The sequence below is a fragment of the Syngnathus typhle genome, linkage group LG21, assembly GCF_033458585.1.
Source record: "Syngnathus typhle isolate RoL2023-S1 ecotype Sweden linkage group LG21, RoL_Styp_1.0, whole genome shotgun sequence".
NCBI lineage: Eukaryota > Metazoa > Chordata > Actinopteri > Syngnathiformes > Syngnathidae > Syngnathus > Syngnathus typhle.
Window position 1 is genome coordinate 4192751 of NC_083758.1, and position 18463 is coordinate 4211213.

At 44.6% G+C, this 18463-nt stretch overlaps 1 protein-coding gene and 1 long non-coding RNA gene across 5 annotated transcripts in view; one reads left to right on the forward strand and one right to left on the reverse strand.

Annotated features, from left to right (window-relative positions):
* LOC133145060 (uncharacterized) overlaps positions 1-18463 on the forward strand; it is a 226256-nt gene that overhangs the window by 151867 nt on the left and 55926 nt on the right. The window lies entirely within an intron of this gene.
* LOC133145057 (basement membrane-specific heparan sulfate proteoglycan core protein-like) overlaps positions 1-18463 on the reverse strand; it is a 29287-nt gene that overhangs the window by 4942 nt on the left and 5882 nt on the right. The gene's annotated exons all lie outside the window — the stretch shown is intronic.

The window sequence follows — 18463 nt, forward strand, 5'->3', positions numbered from 1 at the left end:
CAAATTGTCTTCACTTTTAATAATATCTTCTTTTTTTTCTTCTTCTAAATATTTGAGTCTGATTTGAAGACGAGTTTTTTGGCAGTCTGTTTCGGAGCTTTTACTGGATATAATATGAGGTGCTCGTACATTGATTTGGGTTGACACGCAGTCATAATGGGCCTCCGAAAGAAGCTGTGACTACCATGCGGCCCGCGAAAAAAACCACTTTGACACCACTGGTTTACACGTTGAGGTCAAAAGACGTCCGTCCGTCCTGCTCGCAGAAAGAAGTGGGGTGCGTTACAAGATGCCTCCACTAGAGAGCACCCCAACCCTCCGTATTTTTGCTCACTTGACTGACTCATTGTTGGTCATCATTCATTCTCGCCGCCAAGGCAACAAACAGTTGAACAAGCAGCAAATCAACACGGCGCACGCGAGAGATGATTGGTTGTGGTTGCTTTTGTTTTGTTTTGTTTTTTTTTGCTTTTTCAACATCATTCAGCGGTAAAGGTTTCGATCACCGGAAACATTTCAACAAACCCAAGCGACTGATGCCAATTCACTTCAAACATCTGAAATATACTCTGCCTCACAAGTAGACAGTGCTACAGTTGGCTGTCTTTTTGTCTTCCATGACACTAAAGTACCACCCTGAGATAGAGTTACACAATAACCAGTTGTACCACGTCGATCTACATCACCAGCCCAGTTTGCATCACTGTAGGCTTGTATACCCAGGTTGTCATTACTCATTTGGTAGCACAACTTCTTGTCACTAGTACCCTTTAAATATCTGAGCACATGTTTCACTGTCCAAAAATGTTCAACAGTAGGTTGATTAAAATACTGTGACAGTTTGCTTACAATAAAACTCAAGTCAGGTCTTGTACATACAGTTAAATAAATAAGACCACCCACTGCTTCTCTGTACATTGAAACATCACTCAATAACGCAGCATCATCTGTGTCGTTCAGTTTTTGTTCACGAGGTGTCGATCTACTTTTGCCATCTTGCATATTAAACCTCTCTAAAATCTTCTCAACATATTTAGCTTGAGACATTGCTACACAGTTACTGGTTTGCTCAAAATCGATGCCCAAGAAATGTTTCAGTTTACCCAAGTCCTTCACTTTGAACCTTGCTGTCAGCATGTCTTTTGTGACCTCCATAGCTTCTTCATTACTTGCTGCAATTAATAGGTCATCAACCCATATTATCACAATGACTTTCTCATATTCTGTCTCTCTTGTGTAAACACAGCGGTCAGCTTGGTTTTGGGTCAAATGATTTTCTGTCAAGTGATCGTGCAACAACTTATTCCAATTTCTGCCTGATTGTTTTAACCCATACAATGGCTTCTCAATTTTGCATACAAACTTCCTATCTGTTTGAGATCTCTCCTCACGCCCTTCTGGTTGTTCCATGTAGACCTCACAGTCTACGGGTGCGTTTAAATGTGCGGTTTTCACATCCATTTGGTGTCAAATCAACTTTTCCTGCGCTGCTTCCTGCATCAGAACTCAAACACTGGTCATGTTAGCTGTAGGAGAAAATGTCTCCCCATAATCTACGCCCATCTTTTGGCGGCTATATCCCTTAGCAACATATCGGGCCTTGTACTTGTCAAATCCATCAACATCTGTTTTAATGGCATACACCCATCTACCCCCCACTGCTTTCTTGCCCTCTGGCAAATTGGTCAAGGTAAATGTGTTGTTTTCTTGAAGTGAATGCATTTCCTCATCCATGGCTCAAACCCACTCTTTGGCCTTATCTGAGGCTACAGCTCCCGAAAATGACACAGGTATATGTTACACATTACACGATAACAGTAATCAATGTTACTCTGGACTTGATCAGTCTCTTCATCATCAGACACATATTTGGACACATTACAATCGGTGTATCTGTCTGGCTGCCTTCTCTCTCTGGTAGGGTAACGGCTACCTACCATCAGGCTCACGTTTGATCTCAGCTCTTTCTTGTTGTGGTTGGTGGTGGCTGACTTCAGGTTTTTGTTCTCCGAACGCAAGATTTGGACTTCTCGGTTTGGTTCTTACAAAGTCATCATCCTCAGATGTGACATTAGTCTGCGTTTGTGGTTCTACACCTGATTTTGCCACAAACTTGACCAATCTGTGCTTTTGCACTTTCTTACTGACTGGGGAATACGCAATGTATGCAGGACTGGTTTAATCATACCCAATAAAAACACGTTTTTCACACCTTGGATCAAGCTTTCTCTTGTCTTGTTTATAGGCATAACACTCGGAACCAAACCTCTGCATCCTAGACAAATTTGGTCTTCTTCCTGTAAACATCTGGATGGCTGTCTGCCCTGTTCTTTTGTTAAAACACCTGTTCCGGATCACAGCAGCAGTTTGGACTGCATCGGTCCATAGTTGTTTTGGCAAACCACTATCAATGAGCATACACCTTGCCATGTCAAAAAGTGTTCGCCAATTGCGCTCAGCAGTACCATTTTGGTGAGGAGAGTACGGTGCTGATGTCTGATGTTTAATCACATGTTTAGTGAGCAAAGTCTGGTAATATTCACTTGTCAATTCAGTACCATTATCAGATCGGATACATTTTACTTTGCCATATGGGGGGGGGGCTACATCTGCCAGAAACCTTTCTGTAGCTTGAACAGTGTCACTTTTGTTCTTGAAGAAATACACAAAAAGAGTGCTGTAAAACTCCTCAGTAAATGAAACTGCATACCTGTAACCCTCTTTAGATTCTGGATGGATTGGCCCTGCCCAATCTGTGTGAACTAGTTCTAGAGGGGTCTTAGCCCTCACATCAGGGTCTTTGTTCCTGGTTTGGGAAAAACTTGCCTTTAGTACACACTTCACAATGTTGAGGTTTGCTTATTGACCCCCTTCATTTTCATGCCATCAACAACATTTTGTCATTTCTGAATGTCTTTATAGTTGCAGTGTCCCCGTATCTCATGCCACGTCTGAATAGCATGACATCCTTTACACTGATCATCATCATCATTTACTGTATGCAAATAATATAGTCCATCACGTACGTGGATGGGGAATTTCGTACCGTCTTGGTAGATGAGGACGTTCTTCTCCTCCTTGAAGACCACAGTGGCTCCCCTGGCCGTAGCTGCTTTCACGGATAGGATGTCCTGTTGGGTAGGATGGGATGTACAGCGCCTGCCTCAGCGTTGCGTTCAGGTGTGTCTACCTGTGCTATCGACCAGGCAGACTTCTGCATCACCTCGGCGCTCCGCTCCGCGACGCCCTTGCACCGCGTGCCGTCCGCCAGCTCCACGCAGCGTGTCTCGGCCTGGAACCCGTCAGCAAACCGCTTGAATTTTGCCAGGTCTGTGACGATGTGCGAGGTAGCCCGGCAGTCAACCATCAGGCCTCTCACGTCGACTCTTGCTGCCCCCTCGCTCACTCGGAAGAAGTACTCGTCTCGGTCCTGGTCTTCCGTCTCCCCGTGGACCCTCCGTGCGTCGTCCCGGTTGCCGCGCTGCTTCCGCCTGCAGGTGCTGCTCTTGCAATGACTGCACCACAGTTTACGTCGGCAGGCTCTGGCCATGTGGCCCTTCAGGCCGCACTTGAAGCACACCACCTCCGCGGGGCTCCTCTCGGCTCCCCGGTCAGCTGGTCTGTCAGGTCTCGCTCTCCTCTGCCGTACGTTCATCACGTTGTCATCTGCCTCAGCCCGCATCTTCTCTGTGTCCTCGTAACTGGGCATTTTTGTCTCGAATTCAGAGAACTGCATCGTCTCATCACGTTGTGTGACATGGATTGCAAATGGTTTCAAGGACTCCGGCAGACCTTTTAACACCATTGCTACCAATAGTCCATCACTTAATACCTCACCGGCATTTCTTAGCGCTGTGATTGCGGTCTCTGCCCGGATCACATACTCGGTCACACTTTCACTCTCAGACTTCTGTAGTGATGTCCGTTCTGTGTAGAGACTCATGATGCGTGGCTTGCCTTTGCCTTGATAGTAGTTTCTTAGGATCTGTAGGGCCCCTCGCCCGTCATCTGCAGCATCACCAGCGACAAACTGTTATCATCCAAAAACTGAATGAGTTCTGCATACGCTTCCTCACTCTTTCCAGCGTCTTGCTGTAGTTCGTCTTCTTCCTCGGTTGTGGGCTCGTTTAAGACAACCTCTTTCAAATCCTGCAATCGCAGGTGGCCCAAAAACTTTGCCTCCCATAATTCGTAATTCTTTTCATCACCGTCGAACATTAACCGCGACCGGCGGCTAGCAAAACTGTTCCTCTCTGCAGCCCGTCCGCTCATGGTGCTCACAGCGTGCTATCATCACCAGTACGTCGGTGGGAACATGCGGTGTTGGGTTTACCTGGGCCCATAACCTGTTGGCAGAGTAGCCATACAGCAGTAGGTACTTGTGAGGAACACAATCGCACCAAACTCAGCGGAATGAAATAAAGACAGACGAGGAGGACGATCAACTCTGTTTGCACACCATTCTCTGCGACGACTGCGGCGACAGCTTGTAGGGAGCCGCTGTGCAGCATGCAGGAAGGCTTTTGATCAAACACGCCCACTTAACAGGTGGTTCCAATCACACAATAAATCGAGATGCTGTCATAAGAAAATAACACAATTTTAACATATGCTGACCACACATACAATAGGAAAATGGATAATTGAGAGCATCTCTCAACAATAGCAACTGATCATGAAGAAGAGAAAAGGCCCAAAATTGGACTCACACTTGGATCATGGTTATTTCCCAAATGAATCAGGTCTGCAGGACAGCAACGTTTGGACAAACAAGTGCAACTTGCCTTGTTTCTTGTTGGCTTAAACTGCAGCACTGTGAGGAGCATGGAAGTGCAACTTGCCTTGTTTCTTGTTGGCTTAAACTGCAGTACTGTGAGGAGCATTGTTTGATCAAACGAACAAACACTTGGGATATTCCTCATTGCGCTCTGAAGTACAGTGGAGATGTGGCATTGTGCATCAATCTGGAGAGCACCAGAGGTCAGGAGGACAGGTTTGAAAATTTCCCCCAGCAGTTCTGCCCTCTGTGGGTTCCCACTCTGTGTTGTGATGCTTTTCACCAGGTGGAGGAATTGGTTCCCACGTTCATAGTTCAGAAGAGTCTTTTCACATGAAAAACGTTCGCAGAAAGAACAGCATAAGCATTGCAAGAAAGAATCAAATGCACAAACACTGTTGACGTGCGAACTTTAACAGGCTGTTGATGGTTCCCGTTTTTCAACAGTGGTACCTTGACTTTTTTCCAGCCCACTTGTGTGTCAATATGCAGCCATTCAGGACAAGGAGAGAGATATGAAAGTTGTCTTTCTTTTTCTCGGTGGGACCGCTAAACCTCTCCGGCTTTCAACGGCACTGTCAGTAGATGCATCTGGCTCCGCTCCAGGATGAGATTTTTCTCCCCTTTTGTTTACTACTTCAGTTTGAGAAGTACCGCAGACATTGTCAGGCTCTCTGACAGTCGTGGAATCACACACCCATCACTTTTTTGTTTTGCAGAGCAAATCCGCATGTTTCCCTCAATGAAGGGAAGATGACGAGCAACAAACCGGCCGGTCCACACGAACGGGTAGGCTTTCACGCTTGAAAAGGCCTTTTTTTAAAATGTTTTTGAACTCGGCTTCAACAGCTGCGGAACTTGCAGTGATGCTGGCGCTTTTGAAGAGAGGGACCATTATTGCTGTCCAGAGTGGCAAGTAACTTCCAAGTCTCCTTATTTGGGGAATAATTGTCTCTATCCCAGGGGTGGGCAAACTACGGCCCGCGGGCCACATCCGGCCCACGGGACCGTTTAATCCGGGCCGCCAACCCTGAACAAACTGTATTATTAAACTTTTTTTTTTTTTGGTCATTTTGCCTGCAATGACTGCGTTTCCCCAGTAGATGGCGAAGCGCTCGCCTGCGCATTTACTACCGGAAGCCGTGTCAGAAAGCTCGGTGCACACTCACAAGTGCGTGTACGTACTCAGTAGTACGGACATGGCGCACTCTCGCTCTATTCGTATCAGTCCCGAATTTAGAGCGTGGGCTTTGACGACAGCATTCTTGTAATTCGCGCGCTGAGCTTTCAGATGCAGTTTTGCGCGAAAGCCACCCACAAACCTTCCCCTGGAATCCTTCCATTAAAATGAGTCGCCCAAGGAAAAGCAAGGTGGACACAGTGCCGAGCGTTTAAAAGAGAGTGGCCAATTTTGCTCGACGTACGCGACCTGACGTTCAGCCACATGAACGTCAATATCAACCCGTCACAGATCGAGGTAAACGGACCAACACCTCGGATCTCTCCTAAGAATTGCCACAACAAATTTTACTCCAGACTATGACGCACTAGCAAAAAAGGGAGACCAACAACACTGTTCCCACTGAAAATGAACGGGAGGCTCTCAAGTTTATTGTAAAAAAAATGCATTTTGAATATGATTTGTACACATAGCAGGGATTGAAACTAGCGACCATTCTCATTTTCAAACAATGCAGGATGCTCAAGGACATTGATGCACCACCTATTTGCGACTAATCTTAACCTGTAAAGTTCTTAAGGCTTACTTTAAGGAAGTGTTTCCCGTTTCCTCACCTCTGTTACCAGGTGTTTGTGAGTTAAAACTCTGCTCTGATTTTCAGGTACCCCTCACCGTTTTGCCGTTTTGATTACTTTATTTGGATGTGTGCTTTCACCGATTCTTCAAGATGATATATTTGGTCAGAATGTTTGCCGTTTGATGTGATCTCATAAGATAAACACCTTTCATTAATCCAGTGCTTCTCAATTATTTTCTGTTACGCCCCCCCCTAGCAAGAAGAAAACTATTCGCGCCCCTCCCCACCGTGACTATCCTAACTTGTCTTGTAAGTCGTAAAATGTTGCACTGTCGCAAACGTCACAGAAGTAACAATGAGAGCGCCACTGCCCCCTGCTGGGAAGATGCGCAATTACACTTTATTCTAGTACTGCAAAAAAAAAAGCCTGTTCCCCAGGGTCACACGCGCCCCCCCAGGTATAACACGGCGCCCCCCAAGGGGGGCGCGCCCCACTATTTGAGAAGCACTGCATTAATCTGACCTGCAGGCACTGAAGTGATAGAGACCGTTATTCATAATATTCGTAAAATAGTCGTATTTTATGAGAATCACTGATAGCAGTTTTTTAGTGAATTATTTTTTTTTTTTCAATGCTGTTAATAAATGCATTTGTTTTCAAAAAACTTGTTTGGAATATCCATGCTTTACTACCTACTAAAGGCCAAAATCTCTTATGCAATGACCTTTACAGGTCGCTGATATGACTTCACACAAAGCCTACGTCCATCTGCTCCTGATTCGGCCCTCCGGTCCAAATTTAGAACCCAGTTCGGCCCGCGAGTCAAAAAGTTTGCCCACCCCTGCTCTATCCCCATCAGCCATGGCAAGTGACCTGCTCTCCTCACATCCATATTTCTGTCACCCACTCTCGGGCATTGGTCTGGATGTGCTGATTTAATGCATCATCACCTGGTTCTTGTCCCTCGACTTCCTCATCTGAAATGGGGACAAATTCCTCTGCGATTTGCGCTCTCAAGTATTTCTTGCACTTTTCTGATGGGATAGGGGCTCCAGAATTGTCCTGACCCTCTCTGTCTCACTTAGTGCCTCAATGGAGATAGCACGAAGAAGTTCTTTTGCATGTTGCAAACCTTGTGACTTAAGAAACTGTGCTATTGACCGAACAAAGAAATCCTTAACACGAGGTCTTTTGTTTTTCAGGCAGTCCCATCGGCAGATCATCTTGATACAGTGTGCTACATCTACCCTGACAAAACATGGGGGTAGATGTCCAGGTTGATTTTGGTGTTTGCCTGTTTAAAATGAAAATAGAGGAAATGTTGACATTTTAAATTTCAATGCTGCTATGGATGAGTCCAGAGTTGTGAGGGAGGGAGGCATCGTGTACGACTCTGAGGTTTGATACTGTGCAATTTTAAACAAACAGCGACACTTGCTGGATTTATCCAGTACTTCAATGTGAATCTCACGCACCCACGCACACACAACACGATTGATCAGTGTCAAATTGGTTGGACGACTTTGAGACGCATGAATACGTCGTGTTAAAACATTTTCATTTCATTTTTTATACTGGTGCGTTTGACTGAGGTGCCTGACTGGTTCGTTGTTTTTAAGGTTGTTGTTTTTTTGAAGGAAAACAGTGCATGCATTCCAAACAAAGCAAGTAGAGTTTGCATTTGGGGGGCATCATGAATTCATTTTAGAGCCGAGTACTGTATTGTGAGATACGCGTCCAACATCTGCATGAATGCAGCAGAAAGTGCAGAGGTTGGATTAACAACATTTAAGAGATAGGGGTGTAACGATACATCGATACACATCGATTAATCGATATAATGCTCTACGATTTATTGGCATCGATGCTAAAGGTAAACATCGATTTATATCGCCGTGTTTGACCTCGGACAATAGACGCGACTTTATTTTGAAATCCAGTTCATTGTTGCTTGCTTCCTCTTTCCGGGAGCAGGGAGCAGTGCGCGGCGTTGCTGCACGTGAAAGGGGAGTCGACAACTAGCACGCGGCTCCTGGGCTGGTGCTATGGCTAGTGTCCAAAAAGACGAGGAAATTTGCTCCCCTTTAGGCTTCAAGTCATTCGTTTGGAAGCACTTTGGATTCCAAAGAAAAGATGGCTCAACGGACAAGACACGTGCAGTTTGTAAATCCTGCCATGCGGTGATCAAATATTCAGGGAGCACAAATCTCGCCGCACATTTAAAGAAAAAACACGACATCAAAGTTCAGTGTTAAAGTAAGCAATTTGTATACTACAATACTCTTGTAATTTCGTAAATAAAGAGTTTGCAGTACCTTGTTGATTTTGCGTATGAATTGTTGTAAATCAGGATATTGTTCTATATTTTTTATTTAAAAAAAAAAAAAAATCGATCGTAGAGCACTATATCGCGATATATCGTGAATGAATCGCAGCAGGCTTTAAGATATCGGCAAATATCGTATCGTAGTTCTTTATATCGATATTATATCGTATCCTGACAAAACCCGCGATTTACACCCCTATTAAGAGACTGTGCGCCCACACACGCGCGCGCGGAAACATACACACGAGTAGCGTCGAACAGCCGTGGAGTAGGGATGGGCGGATCGATACCAAAATATCGATATATCGATCCAGGCTGCTCATTTTTAGTATCGATCTCCCTAGCTAAAATATCGATACTTACAATTATTTAATTATATTTTTCCTCATTTTTCTCTGCTCCAATTTGACGACTTGCACTCATGCTAGCACTACTTTTCCTTCCGCCTGCTGCACCGGCGTGTCCTGCTCTGCTCTGCTCCCGCCCCCTTTTCTCACAAGCCAAGCCCTCCTCCTCCGCCCCCCCCCCCCCCCGTTCCAATCCAAACAAACACAAACAAGCATGGCCACGGCGGCGGCCCAGTCCGAACGCAAGAGAAGTCTGGTTTGGGGATATTATATTTTACTTAATAACAACGAGGCAAAATGTGAAATATGTCACAAAACAATTAAATATTGTGGCAACACCACAAACTTGACAAAACATTTAAGCAAAATTCACCCCACGGTTCATGAAGAGCTGCAGTTGAAACGTGCCGCAGACACTAAGGCAGCGACGGAAAACCCTGCAGCCACACCGAGGGAGGCTAAGGTACCAAAGTACCTTAGAAGCAGCGTTTCAGAAAGGCAAGACATATCCAGGTATCAGGTGCTAACCAAAAATCGTAAGCATTTGTGGTTGATGTGCTATTTGAAGCAATAATTACTATGCTTTAGTCAGTCATTTATAAATAAAGTTTTCCCCTTTTCAATTTGTGGTCGAACGCCATACGTTTTATTTGTAACTCCACTTCCTATAAACAACACTAAAGTATTACAATATTAAATGTAAGTATCCAGTGGCTTTACAAATTGATAGTTTTGCTGCTCATGACGATTAAGCCCTGCATCTCTGTTGGTACCATGTCTCTTTTTAGATTATACTAAAAGACAAAACTTTTTCCCAACAACAGAGAGAGAGAAAAAAAAGTAAAGAATAGCTCCTTTTTATTAAAGTTATACTATTAATATGCATCTTCCACTAATGCACTAATGTCTAAAAAGGTTAATAATTCATGTACATGACGTAATACCTTTTTCTACAAAATTCAATAGATGACTCTCCAAGAGCTAGAATGCCACTGCATTTAAATTGTTTTTTTGGCGGGAAAAAACACTTCCGGTATCGATATCGGATCGAATATCGGGTATTTTGGGTAGGAAATACTTGGTATCGGATCGATTCCAAAATCATTGGTATCGCCCATCCCTATCGTGGAGTATTCCTCCTCCCCCACTGACGGACCCAAATCTCTCCTGATGGAGATGAACTCTTCCGACGTTTATAAAGACAAAAAGGAAAGAGTTTGCAATCATATTCATAACCCCAACCAAAACGGATCCCCCCACAACAAAGTTCCGTATGGAATGGAGATTTAATGAATTAACGATCCTCACGTAATGAAATCGTACATTAAAGCAACGGTCCCTGTTACATCGTGGCCGTAATGACGCGCACACTCTCCAAGTTTAGAGGACTTTTTAATAGAACGGCACACACAGTACAAGCACAGGTTTCTCTCTTGTACAACTTCTTCTGTCTAACATCAATCCTCAGTAGTCAACTCTAGGCGAGTGCGCCCTCTACTGGGTAAAAGTAGAAGTATCACATTGGCAGCAAATAAGCACTGAAATAATACTTATACCAACCAACATTACCAAATCAATACACCACATCTCCCCCACATTTAAGCAAAAACAACATAAACAGAAAAATTACTTAATGTAACTCAGTATGACTTTTTTTTTTTTTTTTTTTTAATAACATTCTACTTTAAGGAACAAAGTCTTTGAGGTGAACAGGGGTATGTCTCACTCTACTAGAACGTCTCAACTCTGTCTGTGGTGGTACAACCTTTTCATCCTGGGTATTGGTAGCAGGTAGTAACTCTGACACCTTCTCTGAATTAGAACTCAGTTCTAACATCTGTGGTTTATTTATTTCCGGTAGTGGAATCTTTGCAATAGTCTCTGGAAAAAATACTAAGCTTTTCTCCTTCTCAACCTTTGTCTCGAGATTGGATAATCTTGCTCTTACCTGATCTACATGCCTTTTCACAACTTGACCAGTACCAACACTAACGGTATAGGAAAGGGGTCCTGAAGTGTTTTGGATAACACCAGGAATCCATTTCGGTCCATAGGAATAGTTCCTGATGAGTACGTCCTCTCCTGACGTAAACCCTCTCTGCTTACTCCGTGTGTCATGATTTTCTTTCTGTGTAAGTTGCTTTTGTTGCACTTTGGTTTTCATATCCGGAACAACCAAATCCAGGGCGGACCTTAGTCTGCGTGACATCATGAGTTCGGCAGGTGATAAGCCCGTTGTTGCGTGAGGTGTGATCCAGTAGCTAAACAAGAATCTTGATAACCTTGTTTGTATTGTCCCTTCTTTCATCTTCTTCATCCCCTCTTTAAAAGTTTGAACTGCTCTCTCTGCGAGTCCATTTGAGGATGGGTGAAAAGGAGCGGATCTCACATGACTGATACCATTTTGCTTCATGAACGCTTCAAACTCAGCACTTGTGAAGCAAGTTCCATTGTCGGACACCAGCATTTTTGGTATTCCAAAATTACTAAAGCTCTGTCCGAGTTTCTCGATTGTGACTAAGGATGTGCATGTTTTTGTAGGGTAAACATCCAACCACTTTGAATGTGCATCCACAATTACGAGAAACATTTCTCCTAGAAAAGGTCCTGCATAGTCCACATGAATCCTTGACCATGGTGATTCAGGCCATTCCCACGGGTGTAGAGGAGCAGAAGCAGGTGCTTTTTGATGTGCCTGACATTCGTGACATGCTTGAACCGTTCTCTCTACATCCTGATCCATTCCAGGCCACCACATGTATGATCTTGCCAAACCTTTCATTTTAGTCATTCCTGTGTGAGTTTGATGTAACATTTTTAACATCCTATCTCTTCCTTTGGCAGGGATGACCACTCGAGCTCCCCAGAGAACGCAGCCATCTCTAACACCGAGCTCCAATTTTCTCTGGTGGAAAGCTTTCAGATTTGGATCGGTTTCTGTGGGCCACCCTTTCAGGATGTATTCATGAACTTGTGATAAAACAGTGTCTTTTGCCGTCCAGCTCTTTATCTGCTTTGCATCTATCGATGTCTCATCCAACATGTCCATCATAAGTACTTGCTCAGTACTCTCCTCTTTCCTTAACTTGACAGGAACTGGCATCCTGCTCAAGGCATCTGCATTTGCATGATGTTTGCCTGGTTTGTAGACAACGTTGTATTTGTATGCACTCAACTTCACAGCCCACCGCTGCACTCTAGGTGATCCCATTTGAGGAATTGGCTTCTTCTCATTGAACAGATAAATCAATGGCCTGTGATCCGTGTAAATGGTAAAGTTTCGACCATATATGTATTTATGAAACTTTTCAATCCCAAACATGACCGCAAGACCTTCTTTATCCAACTGTGAGTATCTTGTCTCAGCAGGTTGTAAGGTACGGGACATAAATCCAATTGGTCTCTCACATCCATTTTCCATGATATGTGATAATACTGCCCCCACTCCGTAAGGGGAAGCATCACACGACAAAACCAACTCACGGTCAGCTGAGTAGTGTACAAGAACATCTGAAGTGTTAAGCAAGTCCTTTGCCTTCTGGAATGCCTCTTCTTGTTCTTTGTCCCATTTCCAACGAACATCACGTCTCAACAACTCATGTAATGGTGCCAACAGGGTTGCCAGGTTTGGAAGAAACTTGTTGTAGTAGTTTAACAACCCCAAGAATGATTTCAGCTCTGAAACATTTGCTGGGGCAGGAGCATCCTGGATTGCTTTGACCTTTTGGGCAATGGGGTGTAATCCTTGTGCATCGACTTTGTAGCCCAAGTACTCCACTTCATCTTGAAGGAACGTACACTTGTTTCTCCTAAGGCGTAGTCCCGCTTCTTTCAATCTGTTTAGCACAGAGTCTAGGTTTTTTAGGTGATCAGATTGGTCCATGCCACTTACCAATATATCATCTAGATACACAGCTACTAGAGGAATCCCGCATAAAAGACTCTCCATCGTTCTCTGAAATATGGCCGGGGCAGAGGCCACACCGAATGGAAGCCTGTTGTAGGTGAACAATCCCCTGTGCGTATTCACGGTGAGGTATTTCTCGGAGTCCTCATCCATACGTATCTGTTGATAAGCATGACTCATGTCTAACTTAGAGAACTGCTTACCCTTGGCAAGTGCATTGAACAAATCCTCAACTCTGGGTATCGGATACTGCTCAAGGGATGACACGGTGTTTACAGTTAGTTTATAATCTCCACATAATCGGACTGTGCCCACTGGTTTCAGGATAGGTACCACTGGTGCTGCCCATTCTGAGTACTTAACTGGTGTGATAATGTCTTCTTTTAACAGTCTGTCAATTTCCTCATCCACTTTTGCTCTCATGGCATAAGGAATAGACCTTGGACGGAAGAAGCGCGGAACAGCATTTCCCTTCACATGAATAGTGGCTTTGGTGCCCTTTAAAGTGCCCAGCTCCTCCTTGAAAACTTCATCATGTTTGCACAGTACTTCTTGTAAGGTCACTTTTGTTTCCACTGTTTTCTGGTCTGTGTGTATCTGATGTACTTGTCTTTCTTTGTGTCTGGCTTTTATTTCTTTCCAATTCAGCTGAATGTCCTCTAGCCAGCATCTGCCTAGTAATGAGGGACCATCTCCTTTCACAACCACTAGGGGCAGTTTAGCTCTTTGCTTTTTGTACTTGACTTGGACTTGAGCTGCCCCCACAACTTCAACTCGATCCCCAGTGTATGTCTCCAACTTGAGTCGAACTGGTTTAATACAAGGAGTCTTGTTGGTTCTCCATGTTGTTAGGAATGTCTTCTCACTCATTACTGTGAGACTGCAACCTGTGTCAATCTCAAACTGAACTCTCTTCCCATTTAGTTTCATGCTCTCTGTATACGGATCAACTTTTCTCAGGTATATTTCACTCATACGTCCAAGCTTAAACTTTATATTTTGTAAAGGAAAGGAATCTTCTTCTGAACTATCTGTATCACTGTCCTCCGGTCGCTCTTGAACGTTATGAGACCGATAACTTGAACGAGACTGCTCCTTTTCAGCTGTAGGATTTACTACATATCTCTTTTGTTTGCTTTTATTTCTGCAGGCTCTGGCAATATGACCCACTTTTCCACATGCATGACATTTTTCTCGTTTAAACTTACATTCTGCAGCGTTGTGTTGTCCTTTGCAACGATAGCACTCCTGAACATTTCCGCACTTGAACGCACCTCGCTGCTGCGGGCCTTTGTTTACTTTGAAGCACGTCGCAGTGGTGCACGGATTCTGCAGGTCTTGCGCATTTTTAGTTGCTGTTTCTGCCGCAACTGCAATGGACAAAGCCTTCCCACACGTTAGATCTGCTTCTGCCAGGAGTCTTCTTTGAATCCGATCATCATTTATTCCACAAACGATCCTGTCTCTCAACTTTTGCTCCAAGGTGTTGCCATAATTACAGTCCTGGGCCAGCCTCCGCAGCTCCGCTACGTACTCCATCACCGACTCATTTGGCTTACGACTGCGAGAATCAAACTTGTACCTCTGGACGATTTCACTTGGCTTTGGGTCGAAGTGTTTTTTTAGTAGTGCCACCAGCTCGCCGTAAGTCTTCTCTTTTGGTTTATTTGGACTAAGGAGATTCCGCATTAAACTGTATGTAGATGCGCCGACAACACTGAGGAGAATAGCTCTCTGCTTATCCCCATCATCAATCTCATTGGCCTCAAAAAACTGATCCATTATTTCACAGTATTCTTCCCAGCTTTGATTTTTCGCATCAAACGCCGCCAGAGTGCCAATGGTCGCCATCTTTTACAAACTTTCACGGTACTTGGTACTCCTCCCTTCTTAAGTCCTTGTCGTCCGAACAACTCGTCCAAAAATATGTTATATCGTGGCCGTAATGACGCGCACACTCTCCAAGTTTAGAGGACTTTTTAATAGAACGGCACACACAGTACAAGCACAGGTTTCTCTCTTGTACAACTTCTTCTGTCTAACATCAATCCTCGGTAGTCAACTCTAGGCGAGTGCGCCCTCTACTGGGTAAAAGTAGAAGTATCACATTGGCAGCAAATAGGCACTGAAATAATACTTATACCAACCAACATTACCAAATCAATACACCACAGTTATTATTGAACATAATACAGTCTCTTACTTGCCAAAGACGCACATAAAACGGACAGCTGTGAGTACGAGGTTGGATTACTAAATCGGCGCTGTCAGAGCGGGTTCTTCGGTAGAATTACTACAGCGTAATATCGCAAGCCCAAACTGTACGCTGATTGGCTGAACGTTAGTTGAAGCGATGCGTCATCAGCAGGGAGAGAGAAAGTCACAGTAAAGGGTGTCATACTTGGCGTCCACAAGGGGGGGCTTTTTTACACCTCTTTTGTTCCCCTCCTGTGTCGATCTCCCTCCGTGGGCCCCCCTCCACCCATTGAGGAGGTCTTAAGCGTATTGTGGTGTCCACCTGCCGGGGTGCCCGCACCCTTCACCCCGCCATCCAACTTTATCCTCTTACTACGGCGGTGCATCGTTTCCCAACGGGAGACGGCATCCTCCACGGGTGTCAGCGTCCCATTCAAGTCGTGCTTGTTGTGTGCAAAGCGCCTCACTTCTCCCGCAACCCCTCGTTTCCACGGTCGCGTGGAGTTCAAGGTCCCTCGGATGATTGCCGCCGGGGTCTCACCTGTGGCGCGGTCTCTGCTTTTGCTTTGCCGAATATCCCGGGGTGAGCCGCTGGAAGTCCCGACGGGGTGCGGGATCAGGACCTCTTTTCCGCCCTCATTGTTTGTCACGGACAAACACACTTGTGCATTGACGAGGACTATCACCAATAGCATCCCGGGTGAGAGGATCTGCATCGTGCGGGGGGATTGCGGACTTCCGGAAAGTGCACCTTCACGTACTCTTCTGCTCTTCCATTCAGTCAACAGCCATGACGGAGACCGCTCCGACGAATTGCCGTTTCACTCGAGAAAAATACAAAGCGTTTGCTGCATTCACGAGGCGCAAACTTGTGGGTTACATCCAAATATGTGGCCGTGCCGCATCTAGAATCAGCATCGCCTGGGGATGGCAAGCGAAGAAAAAGGAAGGAATGTGTTGCATGTCCATCTTCTAGAAGATCCCCTAAATCCAGCGTCCACTGTTTTGAGTCCCTGTGTGTGACTTGAGTGAGACGGAGCAGCGGCAATGCGGCGTGGAGCCGCCTGAAGCTCACTGATGCATCGGAGTGGAGAGCGAAGGAGAGAGAGAGCGAACGAGAGAGAGAGGTAGAAGAGGGGAGGGGTTCTCTTCACGCCTCGCTCTCTTCTTGCTATAGCTCCGCGTGCACTGCAAAGAAAATGGACTCCCCTGGCGGATAACCCCGATCTGTCACTCTTCATTCATCACTAGAGCATCCACAAGACCCCCGGGCAGACCACGGCTGCAGATCCCCCCTACCCTCATTCTGTCGATGCTTCAGGCAAACGTAGTAGCCACGCCCGTGTTGATGCGTGAAAAAAAAATCACGCATAGGAGGCGCTGTGTTAGCTATAAGGTGAAGGAATTATTAGGTACGCCTGAAGAACCTAATCCAAAATTGCAACAGAAGACATTTATTGTTTTTTTCTTTTTTGTGACAATTAGGAGAAAAAAAATTATTTCCTTAAAACAATACAACCCCCACCCGCGCCATTCGAAATATAATTAACACATCGTATGCTACCTTAAAGCTAACAATGTAAACCTCACATAGTTACGTTAATGAATAACGTCCTTGTGTTTTACATCCCTGTATGCGACATGTTTTGAAACCTACAGTAGTCATGTACACAATGTATACAAAATAATGCAGATATTCTTTATCCTCTGCGCAAAACGGGCTAACATCACTGCGCCCTGTTTTTTCCATTCAATATTCCATTCACTTCAGCGGTAAATTGAAATTCTCACAAGCCTCTCAACAATAATTTTTTCTAGTCCTCAAAGATGACCATTTTTTATCCAAGCAACCATTCTGCTTTGACTTAAGCAATAATTCAAGAGACTTTCAAGACCAAATGAAACTTCCACATTACGTTTGAAGTACTCAAAGTCATCGATTTGCGTTGAGCTTGTGACCGCAAAGCTCACATTAATAATCCCGCATACATTTGGTAGTGGTGATGATGATCCAAAAAGGAGTGCTGAGAAAACCCACAAACAGGTGACCTCAAATAAGCCATCATGGCCAAATCCAAAGAAACCATTGGGGTGGGGGGGTCTGTGTGCTCAGCTAACTTCCACATCATTTTCACTCCCTTCAGCCAATATCTTAAATTGACCTTCATCCAGTTAGTGTAAGCAGTGGATTTCAATTACCAGAGGTCAAAATCACATCTGACCTTCATCCTGTTAGTGTAAGCAGTGGATTTAAATCACTAGATGTCCAAATCACATCTCGCAAGAGGACATAAAAGCCTTGGCCAACATTCCCTCTGGTGCCCATGTCCCGTCTAGCATTTATTCACCCTGTGTAGGTGAATCCTGGAAATAAAAGGCTCCATTCGACCTTGAAATACCTCCAGAGTAAAGTGAAGGTGCAACAGGGCAACATCTCACATGTAATTATCATGCCTGATGTGTGAGCCACGGAAATCCCGCTTGTTGGCGTGTGTCCGGGTGCAGATAAAAGGGGGGGGGGGGGGCCTCACCCATTGATGTGCTCATGCATAAAAAAGCACACAAACACAGAGGGGGTCGTCGAGGTCGCGCACGCACACACACACAAGCAAAAATCAGGAATGAGCGCATGCACAGCGGGATTAACATGGAGAGGAATTTGGAGTTTACTAGGGCGTGTTGTCAGCGTGAAAAAAATAAGAAAAGAACGCAGAGACTGTGGCGGTTTCATTTATTGCGTTTGTTTGATTGTAATTATACGCATGGGTGCCCGTTAACGTGCAGTCAACGTAATAATAGAAGACGGTGATATGCATAAATAGAAGTGAAATTGCATGGCTTTATCGAATTTATGTGCCCACACAAAGCTTTAATCTTTAAACAAATGTGTCCTTTAAAACTTGACAAAACGTTACCAAATCAATAAAGCTAATAATTATAGAAAATGTAAAAATATAGATTAAATCAGGGGAGCTCAAACATTTGCAGCTTACGAGCTACTTTAAAAATGACCAAGTCACAAAGATCTACCCACTACAATAAATAGAATGAATGAATGAATGAATAAATAAATAAATAAATAAATAATATAGTGCGTGCATTTTTGTAGTTACTGTCTATGGCGCATGTGCGGTTCACTGTGATTGCCTCCC